Source organism: Lissotriton helveticus, chromosome 6, assembly GCF_964261635.1.
Source record: "Lissotriton helveticus chromosome 6, aLisHel1.1, whole genome shotgun sequence".
Lineage (NCBI taxonomy): Eukaryota > Metazoa > Chordata > Amphibia > Caudata > Salamandridae > Lissotriton > Lissotriton helveticus.
The window spans coordinates 197,468,077-197,481,627 of record NC_136067.1 but is presented as its reverse complement, the minus strand read 5'-3'; the positions used below and the strand labels follow the sequence as shown (position 1 = coordinate 197,481,627).

At 44.7% G+C, this 13,551-nt stretch overlaps 1 protein-coding gene across 2 annotated transcripts in view; it reads right to left on the bottom strand.

Annotated features, from left to right (window-relative positions):
* LOC144761285 (cysteine-rich venom protein-like) overlaps positions 1–13,551 on the bottom strand; it is a 198,579-nt gene that overhangs the window by 7,307 nt on the left and 177,721 nt on the right. The gene's annotated exons all lie outside the window — the stretch shown is intronic.

The following is a 13,551-nucleotide window of genomic DNA, read 5'->3' as shown; positions in this document are numbered from 1 at the left end:
GCTTTGTGTCTTATAAGTAAGTTAACTAGTGTAAATTTGATGTAAACCAATCAAACATATATTTGTAAGGGTCAGAGCACCGGAACTGAGGCCCGATTGGCAGGTTCCGACTGCACTTTCAGAGTCAAAACACCAGCAGCATCAGTTCTAAAGTTTAGGGGGGGGGGGGGTGATCATGCATTAAATCATGATAAAAAATCATTGAAAAATACAGCATTAGTGTCGTGTCATATGCGGATGACACCCAGCTCGTAGTATCTCTGTCCCAATCTCAGGAATATGCTGCCACTAACTTCCCCACATGCCTACAATAGCTTGCAATCTGGATGTCTAAAAACTGCTTTAAGCTGAACGGTGGCAAGACCAAGGTCTTAATTGTGGGTAAGGCTCTCTCGATATGGTCCCCGAGATGGTGGCCGCAAACTCTGGGTACCACTCCCACCCCGAATGAGCAGGTAAAGAACTTGGGGATGTGGCTAGACTCTAATCTTTCCTTTGACCACCACACCAGGACTGTGGCTGGAAAGTGTTTTGGCATAATGAAAGGCCTTTGGAAGAAATTAGATGTGCTCCCGGTAGCTGCCAGGAAAACCCTTGTCCACTCAGTTGTCACCTCTCACTTGGACTACGGGAACTCTCTTTACAAAGGCGCCAGTAGTAAAAGCGTTCAAAAATAACAATACATTCAAAACGCGGCTGCCGGTCTAGTCCTGATGCTTCCTAGGAGAGCCTCGTCCAAGAATGCCAGAACCGTTCTACATTGGCTCCCAGTTAAGGCCCTATGCATTAGTCAATGGATCTTGATGAGGAAAGGACCAAATTACCTATACAATCTAGTGTCCCCCTAAACTCCTACCAGGGCCTTATGCTCTTGGGGCGCAGGGTTGGTCCAAGTTCTAGTAATAAAAAGAATGAGAATGGGGGGGGTCGATCTTTCAGCTACCTGGCCGCCAAACATTGGAATGTGCTTCCCCTGGATCTTCGGATGGAGCAATCTGAAAACATTTTTGGGGAAAAACTGAAGACATGGCTCTTTCAGACATAGAGCTTTCTCTTCTATGTTTCAGCCTGTTTTTATTGCTTCTCATGTAGCTTCTTCTGGCCGCAGCATGGGGACACACTAGCTAGTGTAACCAGGTGCTTTACAAACTCTTTATTATTAAGATGCATTTTCTTATGTGTTGAATAAATAGAGGATGGAACTGTAGCTTGGTCAAGAGAGATGATTTGTATAGTAACTTAGAGCCATATGTATAAACAGATTTTCCGTAGACCTAGAATGGGTGAAACCCTTTGATACATCTGTCCCTTAAACCCAAGAAAGTGAGAAACAATCCAGTTGGATTGTGAACCGCAGTCTAATACATAGAGATAAAAGTGTTTTGATCAATAAATACATTTGGTATTCCATGGCCGTATGACCTTAGCATTAAGGCATCTCTCAGAGAAGGTATATGTAATAGACAATCAAATAAGATATTTAATCAGTAGATTACAATGAAAGTGGGCATAGGTTAGAGCAAAAAGACAATAGACAAGAAACATTGTTATTCTATTTAAAATGTGTGACCAAGAAGTTGTATTTATTTGAAGGGGAGACAGGTGGCCATTGCGATACTTCAAACATGCCAGAATGAAGCACACATATTTGTATTTGTTTAATGCAGAATGTTCCTCAAATGAACATAAACATTCTAAAGATCTCTGAGTTGTATCAGTTCTCAGACACTTTGGGCTGAGTTTTACATTACATAGATATCTTAGCAAAATTGTTGAGGGGTGCCCTGCATGTCTAAGATGTGCTGCTTATAGTCAACAATCTTTTGAGATTTTGCAGATTCCTACTCAGTAAAGCAGGTTAATTACAGCAGTGATATGACCAGATATTGCAATTTGAAGAGGTTCAGGGAACTGCCTCCCCCAGACCAGAAAACAGGTCATAGATACTGAGGTTCAGAACAGGAATAAAGCAAAATCTTCCTGTGTCCTCTTACAAGAATTGGTAGGTATCCATTAAACAGCAAATAAACACACGTTCTTCTTTCATTTCCTTAATTGTCAGAGGCCAGGCTGTCTTTTCAAAGGGGCAAGTAGAATCCCATTGATGGATCACCCTAATCTTATAGGTAAATGATTCTAATACATCCCACTCCTACTTTCACCTCATTGAGATGCAAATCTGCACATATTAGCACAGATATTCTCCTATAGTGGTCAATGAGTGCACTCTGCAAGGAATAAAATTGAAATTCACTGTTAGATCTTTCCCCTCTAAACCAATGGCTTTAGTGTGTTGGCAAAAGGGTATCCAACTTAGAGTGGACCTCTTTGGATAGCCCTCAACTTTCTCCCACTGGAGGATTTCTTCTTCCAAAAAGAAGAATCAAAACAAGAAGGTAAAAACTCTGACTAGGGTGGCCCATTTAGAGCATCTGACATCCGTTCCACTGAGGTCATCCTCAAATCGTGCCTAGGTCCACTCAACCATGGATAGTGACTTTTGATTAGTGCTATACTTTTTCTTGGTGCTTTATGCATCAAAACATTAGAAATTCATATTTCCAGTTCTCACGATTGGATTTGTATTATCTTGTGCCATTTTTGTAATTACATTTTAATTTATTTTTAGAAATTGGTTGTGCAGTTTGTTTTAACTTTTTAGTTGGTTTGGTATTGCTAAGTACAAATGTACCTAACGTTAAGCGTGTCTGTACTATAACATACCAGGAATTTAGCCCACATTTACTTTATTGAATGTATGTGTGGGACTTGACAACATTTTGCATGCATTATTTAGGAAGAACGCCAATCCTCCATAACTAATGACCCATTTTCTTAAGTATGCACTCTAGAAACTGACTCGCTACAGTTCACAAAGAATGGTTATGAAATTGCAGAACTCTTCTACACCAAGTTTGTTTTGTTTAGTAGGATTCCAATTTCACTAGTCTGCAAGGTTAAATGTAAAACATAACTAAGAGAGCATTTTCCTTGCGTTACAGCTGATTCTAAATGAGGACCAATAGTAAAAAGAATTATGTTCATGCTAAAAGAAAATTAATATAAATTTAGGAGCATCTAGGAATATTTGTCTTTAACAGCTTGTACTGATTATTCTGGTTGCTTTTTTACTTTGCTTGAGACTCATTCTCTATATTGTCAACACTTATTAAAGCATTTCTGTCTCCCTCTTTATGTTTCTACCATTTATCTGTAATATTATCTGTATTTAAAAGGAAATAGAGAAGAATACTAGTTTAACAGTTTTTCTCATTTATGTATAAAGATAGTGAGCATTTAGTCATAGATAGGAGTATGTGTAGCTTTAAAGTGTTGCATGTATTTGCATCTTGTTCAATACTTCAAAGGGAATTCAAGAAAGTAGTGTACAATATGAACTATATACTTTTGGAACAAAAAGCACCAAATCTTGCTACACTGTAACGATTTACTGCTGTCTTGGGATTTGTAAATGTAAACGTTGAATATTTAGTGTACTACTGTGTAACTTTAAAGTTCTGATGAGGATGAAGGAAGCTAATTTATCAATAATGTTAATTGGAAAAATATTGATCTACAGGAAGACAAGAATAACAAAACAACATATGTGGGACTAAATGTAATACTTCACTGTTGATCATATTCGTATTGAAATGTTGATCCAACATTAATCTCCTCAATAACCTTAATGTTTAACATTTTTTATATGAGCAATATTAATCATTGTATAAAGTTATATCCATCCCTAATCACATATGTATTTCATCATTCCTCTTCGCTCACTGACATAACTATATAGGGCCCCATTACGATGACGGGCGGACTTTGTCCGCCCATCTCCATAACGGAAAACGGGACCGACCTCCAGAAGTGCTGCAGTCTCGCGGGGCCAATTAGGATGCGACCGTCACCCTGGTGGTCACATCCCGCATCGTTTACATTGCTGCAGACAGTGCTGTAAGCACCACCCGCCGCAATGTAAAAGTTGCACTTTGTGCATTGACATGCACAACGTGACAGGCACTGCATGGTGCCTGCCACCTTGTTCATACCAATGAAGGGGGTACCATGGGTACCCCACAAGTGCACCCCCGCATCACCCCGGGGGCCCGCAACAAGTCCCCAAAGCCAAAGACTGCATGCCTTTCCATGACGGCATCGTCACCATGGAAAGGCCTAAATCCTCACACATCGTAATATGGTGGGTGGTGCCTGCTAGGCACTGCCACCATATTATGGGCCAGGTCCGCACGGCAGGCAATCAGAACGATTGCCTGCCTGCGGAAAAGCAGCGGACGGTCTTTCAGTCTGCCGCTGTACCCCCTATTGAAATATGGTTGGGGTTAAATGTCGGGCGTGCGGGGAAAGATGTCGGGCGGATCGCTACTGCCGGTTGGGCGGTGTCGATCTGCCCAACATCAAAATGACCCCCTTGGTTTGAACAAGTAGACTCCACAGTTTGCACATGGTTTGGAATCAGAGAATATGAATTTTGGACCATGAGACGAAGTAAAGCTTCTAACACAGTTTTCTAAAACAGAGACAGAGCTGCTTCCTCATTTATGTGAGAATAATGATGGCAAATGAAAGAGATTTGCTGACTGCAAGCATTTAGATATAAAAAAATCTTACCAGTTATAACACATCAACACAATCTTTCAAATGTGATCATCTTGTTTGACCTCTGAATGATTTATTTACCTTTAATAGAAATTCAATCTGATAACCATTGTTATTATCGAAGTATGTTATACCACTGACTAAGACGAAACACGTGTTGGCTGTTCAGTTGAAATTAATTTGGAAGAAAAGAAGATAAAGAATAAAGAAAAAATAACTTGAAGAAGGATAATTTATTGTGGACATTATTTGACTATTGAGTGCTTGGTGGATCTAAGTGCTATATGTGAGAACTACCCCTGAGTGGTTTTGTTCGAGTCAAGGCAACAGGCTCGTATCTGCCTTGAGCACCATCTTACTTTGCTTAAACTACGCTTCCTAAACTTGCTGTGCGCTCCCTGTAACTGTTGTCATTGGTGTTGTTTATGTTATACCACCCCAACTGATGACTACATGTGGAAATGAGTAAGTCTTAGGGACATATTTGTAAGGGGAATTGCCATAGGCTCTTAAACTTCCAACTCACAATGGTGCTTTTCTTATCATTTCCCAGTTTGTGACTACAGGGAGCATCCTCCCCTGAGGCCTTATGGAGCCAAAAGCAACTAATGAACAGCGTAGGTCACTATGACTGTTGCTTGAGCATGTGTGTGTGTGTGTGTGTGTGTGTGCATGAAGTCACATAACACAGGGCACGGCTTACCTTTATATGAGAAGTGTGCCTTAATATGAGAGTTATAGTGTGGTGATGCCTTAAAGCACACACTTAGCATGTTGTTGCGCTTTGACTGTGATGCATGGAGGCACAATTCTGTGCCAGTTATGAAAAATAATGAATGATTTCTCCTTTTCTTCAGGCACTATGCACAGCGAGCGGTCGTGGACCAACGTGAGCAGTCTTGACCTGCCACAACCACCAATGATTTGTTTACCTTTAATAGAAATTCAATCTGATAACCATTATCATTATCGAAGTATGTTATTCTAGCCCAACTGATGACTACATGTGGAAATGAGTAAGTTTTAGGGACATATTTGTAAGGGGAATCACCATAGACTCTTAAACCTCCCACACACAATGGTGCTTTTCTTATCAATTCCCAGTTTGTGACTACAGGGAGCATCCTCCCCTAAGGCCTTATGGAACCAAAAGCAACTAATGAACAGCGTAGGTCACTATGATTGTTGCTTGAGTATGTGTGTATGCGCATGAAGTCACAAAACACAGGGCACGGCTTACCTTTATATGAGAAGTGTGCCTTAATATGAGAGATATAGTGTGGTGATGCCTTAAAGCACACACTTAGCATGTTGTTGCGCTTTGACTGTGATGCATGGAGGCATAATTCTATGCCAGTTATGAAAAATAATGAATGATTTCTCCTTTTCTTCAGGCACTATGCACAGCGCAGGAGGGGGCATCTTAATTCTGCTGTTCGTGTAGATGTTCTACTCAAGCGGCAGCATCCTCAATGTGAGTGACAGATTTCTCAACACGAGCGGTTGTGGTCCAATGTGAGCAGTCTTGACCTGACACAACCACCCGCATTGAGAAATCTCACCAGGAGCAAGTCTTGCGCATACGTTTTTCTCAAAAGTGCTCGCAAACTTAACATTTGTGGTCTGAGAGAAAAAACTCTGCTCCACGTCAATTTGGGGAGTTTTTGCAGAACTTGTGTTCTGAGTGCACAAAACTCTCCGAACTACGCTGGTGGAGTGGAATTCTTCATCCAACCCTTCTTTGTTTTCATTTTAGACAAATTTCCTGAAGTCTGGTCTGTACTAGCGTGCCTGCTTTATTAAGTGTGACAGTGTTGCACCCTTAGAGCAGTTTTAAATGGGAAAAATACCACAGTAACATAGGGATTAGACTTACATTGGTCCTGAAGAAAACCTGTTGACCCTCAAGGGCACCTAGTGGGACTGGAACATGTCAACCCAACCTTGATGTTTGAGTCATCATACCCAGCGGCATTATTTTAATTTCTGTTTTTATTCTTGCAAAGGTACTCAGATTAAAGATAGAAACTGAGAAACCTGCAGGCAATTTTAAATCCCTCTTGCTCCGCTTACAAAGTACATCAAGACCACCCACTCACATTAGAGGGCTCATGATGATGTCGTTCGGAAAGGCACTGAATGGCATTCAATTCATCCAAATCCGATTCAGAACCCCCCTTTCCAACCGACTCAGATACTTTTCCGAACAACTGTTTAAAATGGCTGAAAAGCGTTCGGACTGTCCGACTCGGTTCTGAAAGGCATTGGGAGTAACCGAGTCAGTCAGAGGCGAATCGTAGTGGTCTATGGACCGCATTTCCAGCTGAGTGATTAGGATGGCAGATTTAGAACACCTTTGCAAATTGGTTGTTCCAACACAGATCGGCTGTTGGAATCTGACTTTAGGGGTTGTAACAAGCCCCCATTTACCCGACAACCTCTGAAACAAGCCTGTGGGGTACCCGTGGGTCCCTCCTTTCTATGCATGCACAGGGTGCAGGGTTTTCTCCAACCACCCCTTTTGTCAATGGGAGCCTATGTTCTCGTTCGGAATACAGGATCCCATTGAAGTCAATGCAAGTCTGACCGAACGATGTCCAGAAGCATTGTAATCATAATTGTTTGGTTGAACTTGTAGTTTCAGTTGGAGATGATTGCAAAACAGATTCAGTTCATGAACTACATCGAAATTGGCCCCTATGTGTAGTTGGTGATTATCCAGTGATGAAGCATCCCACAGTTGGTACTTGTGGGTTAGGATGCTAACAAAAAATCCAAGAGATTTCTGGGTCTCATGATCTACCACCTTTAGGATTCAGGATTTAGAAAAGATAGGATAACCCTCTGATATTTGTTATTGATCATTTATTTAACCAAAATGCTAAAATTAGCTGAAAACTCAACAATCACTATGCATGCACAAAGTTTTTTACCGTTCATTACAAATTCTCAATTATATGTTAAAGATAACTGAGCTCACAGAAAGAAGGGTTGATCCTGAAGTCTGCATGGTATATGTACCAAGTTTCACCTGCCAAAAGCTGTGGCTAAAATTACAAGTGAAGCTGGATGTCTGTGCCAGAAGTCCAAATGCCAGAATTGCCAAAACAATGGGTATCAGTACTTCCAGGAATTAAGAAAAAGTTAGCCATTAAGTTTTTTATCTTGGCACTGGTTGATGTGCAGGAAGGGTGACAGTGCAGGCGCCGGTGGTCTGACTGTCCTATTAGTTTAGCGGTTGCACTGCCAAAGGACACTCCCAATCGCTGGGGATTCGTGAAGCCTCCACTGTGTTGCCATATAACAACAACAGGCTTGACTCTAATCAGTAAGGCTGAGTCCACTAAACCAACCAACGAAAAAATTGCCAAAACTGATAACTAATTACTAAATTTCTTAATAAGAATGCAAGGATGATGAAACAATGCACCTATAGGCTTGTCAATTGCCTTTATTACTGTATCAAAACTATTTTTGAATTTTGATATGTACAAACAGATCAGGGAAAAACAATTTGCAAAAATACAAAAGACCAATGACTCATATTACATTCCTACAAACTATCCCACATACTCACTCAGTTTTTTCATACATTCCACACTCACACTATTTTCAGACAAACAACACAAGACAAGTCCTAAAGGCCACTGGGGCTTGTTTCTATACAGGGGCTCAGGCTCACACCAAACAACCACAAGTCTGTAAAAAATTAATAAATTGCTACTTATGGTTATGCATATAACATACAATTCCACTAATTGAAACCACAATGTTGAAGTTCATTAGAAAACAAGCAACAGGCCAATACAAATTAGACACGCTTATTTTGGTGTTGAGAGCAACAAGGTCTACGCGTTTCAAAATCCTGCTGGTTCGGGGTTCTCATCAGGACCAAACAAAACTAACTCCTAGGGGGCCACATCCGTGGAATTGCTGAGTGTTATGTTATACAAATGAATTGAATCACTTCCATATGTGGGGCCTCTCCTGTGGATGGTGATCTGAGGCTTCCCTGAGGCCAAGAGGTGTTCTTAACCTTTGTTGTACACGGGATACGAGGGCTGCTCGCAGGACACACGAAAGACGCTGCGGCACGTTTAGTTGGCGTTTCCCTCACGGATCATCACCGGCAGACATTTCCACTGTGTTGCAGCGGTGTCAGCTGCAATATGCTGGCAGTGTTGTTGCACCACCGCCAAGCATATTACAAGTTTCCAGACATCCATCCTTTTCATTGTGGTGAGCCTGCCATGAAAAGTGTGGTGGTGAGGAAACCCCTGTTGCCTCAAGGCCTGGGGATGCATGCAGGGGGGCTAGAGGTGTGCCTCTGTGTGTGCATGCACCTCCTGTTCCTGCACAATATGGACTCTGCAGTCATGTTGTGGAGGAATGGGCTTTGGCTCTCCCTTTAAAGTGCTTTTTAGTACGTACCACTGTGGGACCGCCAAAGGGCCGCTCACTAAACAATGAGAAAACTCCTGATTAGCAGGAGGACAGTGGTTGAGTTTGGCAGTGTGGCAGCGGGGCACCGCTGTGGCGGCCTGCTCCCACATCGGCAAACTCGTAATCAGGCCCTAAGTTACTCAGACTTACAAAATATATTAAGAAAACATGAATACCAAATAAACCAACAATACTAACACATAATATTAATATATTACTAAACTAAAACAAATTAAAATAATTAAACAATATTGTTACAACTATATTAATGAAAACTATTTTTAAAACAATATTCTTGAGACAATATATATATAAAAAAAATTTCATTCATGACGATATTATACACTGCAATTTCTTTGACTCAATATTTTTTCCTAATATTTCTGTGTTCTGATATATTTAACTCTGAATTTTGTCCAAACACTGGGGTATATTATCAAGGGGTTTATCTCCGCTTTTTTGGCTTTAAAAGCCAAGAAAGCGGAGATAAAATGATCTCCCTATTACCAAGCTGTCGCTAACACCAGTTAGTGACAGCTAATAGGAGATAGCGACCATCTTGGGCCCCGCTTTGCATGTCAGTGATATTTATCACTAATGACATGCAAAGTGGGCGTGCCATGATGTTAGCGACTGGAAACAGTCGCTAACATCGCTATCTCCTATTACCAACTTTTGGAGATATTCGCGCTAAGCGCGAATATCTCCAAAAGCTAACACCTGCCCTGAGCAGTTCTTCACCATGTTATCCAATGGGAGGTGGATAACATGGCTAAGAGCATTTGCTCGATAATGCATGAATATCGCTCACTTTTCAGCGATATTCATGCATTGCGGCCGTTTTTTATCGCATTTGCGATAAACCTTGCTAATAGCAAGGTTTATCTGCGATAAAAATCGCCGATGTGCGGCGATAATTTTTGTCTCTAAACTAGTTAGAGACAAAAATTATCGCTAGTTGTTGGTAATATGCCCCACTATTTGTTGCACTGTGTCTTTCTCCGCCGAAGCTTGATTGGTTACCTACCCTTTTTTACCTGACCACCACTGTGTCTTTTCTGTCCCTGTTTTAGGCTTGAACAGCTTGATGAGCAGTATGGCGATGTTGTAATGTTCTGTCCCACAATCGAGATTTTTTGCTGTGTTTGCAGCTGCTTGCCTCCCTCTCTTCTCTTGTTTTTTTTTATGTATGGGGTTCTCCCTATACACCTATTCTTTTTATTCTTTTCAACCTGTTGGATTCCTGTGCTCTCAGCTGATAATCACCATTTTTTTTTTTTAGGAATTCAAATATCTGCATTTGCTGGACTGCTCTTTTGCTATGGCAGTGTTAAGACTCTGTGATGTCCTGTAAAGTACCACCAATCCTGACCGACCGCAGTCAGCTCCCACACTGAAACACCTAACAACGTACTTAGGACCTTAGTGTCAAGCACTTTCCCTGAATTTACTGCTATTGAAGAAAGAATAGTAATCCTTTAGGGTTTAGTGTCCAGCCTATTCCCTGGATTTAGTTATATTGGAGTAGGAATATTTAATGTGTAGGGTTTCGTGTACCGTACATTCCCTGAATTTAGTTATATTAGAGTAGGAATAATTAATTTGTAGGGTTTAGTGTCCAGCACTTTTCCTGAAATTAGTGATTTGGAGAAGGAATAGTAATTTTGTTGTTTTAGTGTCCAGCAACATCCCTGAATGTAGTGATATTGGAGTAGGAATAGTATTTTTTTAGGGCTTAGTATCCAGCACTTTTTCTGAATTTAGTCAGATTGGAGTAGAAATATTGAATGTGTAGGCTTTAGTGTATAGTCATTTTTGTGAATACTGTTGAAATTGTTAATTTTTAAAGTGTAGTGTGCAGAATGTTTTGTTAATAATGCTTTATTACAGTACACTAAACGAGAAGTGTTAGACGGACCGGGAGGGTCGGCCGAGGATACGGGGAGAGGTCTCCGGGGAGAGCCGTCTCCAGTGAATCGTACAGACAAGTAACTTCCCCCCCCACAGACGGACACCACACAATGATAAAGTTCACGATACTTTATAGATAATTCTTCAAGTACGGTAGAATGGTACAAGGAGGTCTGGACTCAGGGGTCCCCTCTATTCTGGTCTCTGTTTGGGAAAAGGGTAGCGGGACAGTCTTGTTACCAAAAGATGGAAAATAGCTCTCAATCCTCGAGCTCGGTGGTGTAGATGAACGGGCCGCGGCGGAGCCAGCAGGTCCCGAGATGGATGAAGGAAGACGACGGTCCGCGGCAGAGCCAGCAGGTCCTGATGAAGGTGGTGGTTACAAACGGTCCGCGGCCACGCCAGCAGGTCCCGACGATGATGAAGGATAGGGTGGTTCCCAAAGCCGCGGCAGCGCCAGCAGGCAAGACGAGGGTGCACAAGACAGAGCTACGGCAGCGCCAGTAGTCCGTCAAGGATGAGTTCTTCTTTGCGTCTCTCGACTCCAAGATACAACTCCCGTCCTGCTCTGGAGCTGCCCCAGTTATAGGGCTGGTGTGCTTTGATGTCCGGACCCTCGCACTTGGAGGTCGGGAGGTCCGGGATGAGGGGGTTCAGACACCCAGCAGGGGGGTGGAGCCAGCGCCCGGGGAGGCGATGGGCGAGCGGCACTTGGCGGGGGAGAGCCATCGACACCTCCTGCTCCCATTGACTGACCAAGTAGCCCGCTCACCTCCTGGGTGGATGTTGGTGCCGGAATGTCGGAGGCCTGGCCGGGCCCAGGGTTGAGGTCGATCGGGGGCCAGGCGGCCTCGTGGTGGAGTGTCCAAGATGGCGCCCAGGATGGGCGCGCAGGCCGGTAGTGGGTCGGCCTACGCGGTCAACAGGTTCGAGTGTAGGGGTCCCTGCGGGGACGGTGGACGTGCAATGGTGGTGTGTGGTACTTGCGTGGCTGGTTCGGGCCTGGTTGGGCCGGGGGGGAGCGGCCCTTCATGTGGCCTGTCCAACATGCGTCCCCCCCAGCTGAAGGCGGGGAGAGCTACCCATTCTCTTGGGGACTCTTCTCGTCGAGGCGGAAGAACCGGGACAGGCCATCTGCGTTGGCGTGATCGGGCCCAGGCCGATGTTCAACTGTGAAGTCCATCCCTTGTAGGGAGATGGACCAGCGTAGTAACTTCGGGTTTTCCCCCCGCATCTGCATCAGCCACTGCAGGGGTCGGTGGTCGGTCTGTACCCGAAAGGGTGTGCCAAAAAGGTAGGGCCGGAGCTTCTTGAGGGCCCATACCACCGCGAAGGCCTCCCTCTCTATGGTGCTCCAGCGTTGTTCCCGTGGTAGGAGTCGCCGGCTGATGAAGGCCACCGGCTGGTCATGGCCTTCGGTGTTCACTTGGGACAGGACTGCCCCAATGCCATGGTCGGAGGCATCCGTCTGGACGATGAACTCCCGGCTGTAGTCGGGGGCCTGGAGCACAGGGGCGGAGCACATGGCGGCTTTCAATTGTTCAAATGCAGCTTGACACTCTGGGGTCCAGTTGACTTTCTGGGGCTGATTTTTTGACGTGAGCTCTGTGAGGGGCCTCACGATAGTACCATAGTCTTTCACGAACCTTCGGTAATAGCCCGTGAGGCCCAGGAAGGCTCGTACCTCGGTCTGGGTAGTGGGGGGCTGCCAGGACTGGATGGCGGCAATTTTTAGCTGCAGAGGGGCCACCAGGCCGCTTCCCACCTGGTGCCCGAGGTAGGTTACAGACCCTTGCCCAATTTGACATTTGCTGGCCTTGATCGTGAGGCCAGCTTGCTGAAGGGCGTGCAGTACTGCTCGGAGGTGGTGGAGGTGCTCGGACCACTGGTTGCTGTACACAGCGATGTCGTCTAAGTAGGCGGCGCTGAATCCTTCGAGCCCCGCCAGGACCTGATTGACGAGCCGTTGGAACGTTGCTGGGGCATTCTTCATGCCGAAGGGCATGACTGTGAAATGGTAATGGCCATCGGGCGTGGAAAAGGCAGAACGTTCTTGTGCCCGGGGTGTGAGGCCGATTTGCCAGTAGCCCGCCGTCAGGTCGAAGATACTGAGGTAGCGGGCAGCTCCCATGCGGTCGATTAGTTCATCTGCCCGGGGGATGGGATGTGCGTCTGTCCTGGTGACCGCATTCAAGCCCCGGTAGTCGACACAGAACCGGAGTTCTGGTGTGGTGCCGGGGGCAGCTGCTTTGGGGACCAGTACTACAGGGCTGGCCCAGGGGCTGTCTGAGGGCTCGATGACCCCGAGCGTGAGCATTTTGGCTACTTCCTCCTGGATGCAGGCCCGTACCCGATCTGGCACGCGGTAGGCCCGGTGGCGGATAGGGGGACTGTCCCCCGTGTCCACATCGTGCGTACACCAGGAAGTGACACCTGGGGTGAGGGAGAACAGGCTGGCGAATTGTGACAGGAGAACTTGGCACTCCTGGTGTTGCTCTCGGGTGAGGGCCTCTGAGAGTCGGACCCCATCTACGGAACCGTCTTTCTCCCGCGTTCGTAGGAGGTCCGGGAGGGGCT